Below are 2293 nucleotides of genomic sequence, written 5' to 3' on the forward strand. Positions count from 1 at the left end.
GGTGCCCCTTTCTGGCGTTAAACGCCCAGAATGGTGCCAGACTGGGCGTTAAACGCCCAACAGCTAGCATTACTGGCGTTTGAACGCCAGCTTCTTCTTCTCCAGGGTGTGCTGTTTTTCTTCCTGTTTTTCATTCTGTTTTTGCTTTTTTCATTGTTTTTGTGACTTCTTATGATCATCAACCTACAAAAAAGATAAAATAACAAAAGAAAATAGTTAACTATAAAACATTGGGTTGCCTCCCAACAAGCGCTTCTTTAATGTCATTAGCTTGACAGAGGACTCTCATGGAGCCTCAGAAATGCTCAGAACCGTGTTGGAACTTCCCAACACCAAACTTAGAGTTTGAATGTGGGGGTTCAACACCAAACTTAGAGTTTGATTGTGGCCTCCCAACACCAAACTTAGAGTCTGACTGTGGGGGCTCTGTTTGGCTCTGTTTTGAGAGAAGCTCTTCATGCTTCTTCTCCATGATGACAGAGGGATATCCTTGGGCCTTAAACACCAAGGATTCTTCATTCACTTGAATGATCAACTCTCCTCTATCAACATCAATCACAGCCTTTGCTGTGGCTAGGAAGGGTCTGCCAAGGATGATGGATTCATCCATGCACTTCCCAGTCTCTAGGACTATGAAATCAGTAGGAATGTAATGGTCTTCAACCTTAACCAGAACATCCTCTACAAGTCCATAGGCTTGTTTTCTTGAGTTGTCTGCCATCTCTAGTGAGATTTTTGCAGCTTGCACCTCAAAGATCCCTAATTTCTCCATTACAGAGAGGGGCATGAGGTTTACACTTGACCCCAAGTCACACAAGGCCTTCTTGAAGGTCATGGTGCCTATGGTACAAGGTATAGAAAACTTCCCAGGATCCTGCCTCTTTTGAGGCAATTGCTGCCTAGACAAGTTATCCAGTTCTTTGATGAGCAAAGGGGGTTCATCCTCCCAAGTCTCATTTCCAAATAACCTGTCATTTAGCTTCATGATTGCCCCAAGGTATTTAGCAACTTGCTCTTCAGTGACATACTCATTCTCTTCAGAGGAAGAATACTCATCAGAGCTCATGAAAGGCAGTAGTAAGTCCAAGGGAATCTCTATGGTCTCAGTTTGAGCTTCAGATTCCAAGGTTCCTCAATGGGGAACTCATTGGAGGCCAGTGGACGTCCAGTGAGGCCTTCCTCAGTGGCGTTCACTGCCTCTTCTTCCTCCCAGAATTCGGCCATATTTATGGCTTTGCACTCTCCTTTTGGATTTTCTTCAGTGTTACTTGGGAGAGTGCTTGGGGGAAGTTCAGTAATTTTCTTGCTCAGCTGACCACTTGTCCTTCCAAATTCCTAATGGAGGATCTAGTTTCAGTCATGAAACTTTGAGTGGTTTTGATTAGATCAGAGACCATGGTTGCTAAGTCAGAGGTATTCTGCTTAGAGCTCTCTGTCTGTTGCTGAGAAGATGATGGAAAAGGTTTACCATTGTTAAACCTGTTTCTTCCACCATTATTATTGAAACCTGTTGAGGTCTCTCTTGATTCTTCCATGAGAGATTTGGGTGATTTCTCCATGAAGAATTATAGGTGTTACCATAGGGTTCTCCCAGGTAATTTACCTCTTCCATTGAAGGGTTCTCAGGATCATAAGCTTCTTCCTCAGATGAAGCATCCTTAGTACTGTTTGGTGCATTTTGCATTCCAGACAGATTTTGAGAAATCAGATTGACTTGTTGAGTCAATATTTTATTCTGAGCCAAAATGGCATTCAGAGTGTCAATTTCAAGAACTCCTTTCTTCTGACTAGTCCCATTGTTCACAGGATTCCTTCCAGAAGTGTACATGAATTGGTTATTTGCAACCATTTCAATCAGTTCTTGAGCTTCAGTAGGCGTCTTCTTCAGATGAAGAGATCCTCCAGCAGAGCTATCCAAAGACATCTTGGATAGTTCAGAGAGACCATCATAGAAAATACCTATGATGCTCCATTCAGAAAGCATGTCAGAAGGACATTTTCTGATTATTGTTTGTATCTTTCCCAAGCTTCATAGAGGGATTCTCCATCCTTCTGTCTGAAGGTTTGGACTTCCACTCTAAGCTTACTCCATCTTTGTGGTGGAAAGAACTTTGCCAAGAAGGCATTGACTAGCTTTTCCCAAGAGTCCAGGCTTTCTTTAGGTTGAGAATCCAACCATATTCTAGCTCTGTCTCTTACAGCAAAAGGGAATAGCATCAGTCTATAGACCTCAGGGTTAACCCCATTAGTCTTGACTGTGTCACAGATTTGCAAGAACTCAGCTAAAAACTGA

At 42.7% G+C, this 2293-nt stretch overlaps 1 non-coding gene across 1 annotated transcript; it reads left to right on the forward strand.

Moving 5' to 3' along the window:
- Positions 1–1978: 1978 nt before the first annotated feature.
- LOC130953523 (small nucleolar RNA R71) lies at positions 1979–2085 on the forward strand. Its single transcript, XR_009075693.1, has one exon. It is a non-coding gene; the product is annotated as a small nucleolar RNA R71 (small nucleolar RNA).
- Positions 2086–2293: the final 208 nt, after the last annotated feature.

The sequence above is a fragment of the Arachis stenosperma genome, chromosome 9 (assembly GCF_014773155.1).
Source record: "Arachis stenosperma cultivar V10309 chromosome 9, arast.V10309.gnm1.PFL2, whole genome shotgun sequence".
Taxonomy (NCBI): Eukaryota; Viridiplantae; Streptophyta; class Magnoliopsida; order Fabales; family Fabaceae; genus Arachis; species Arachis stenosperma.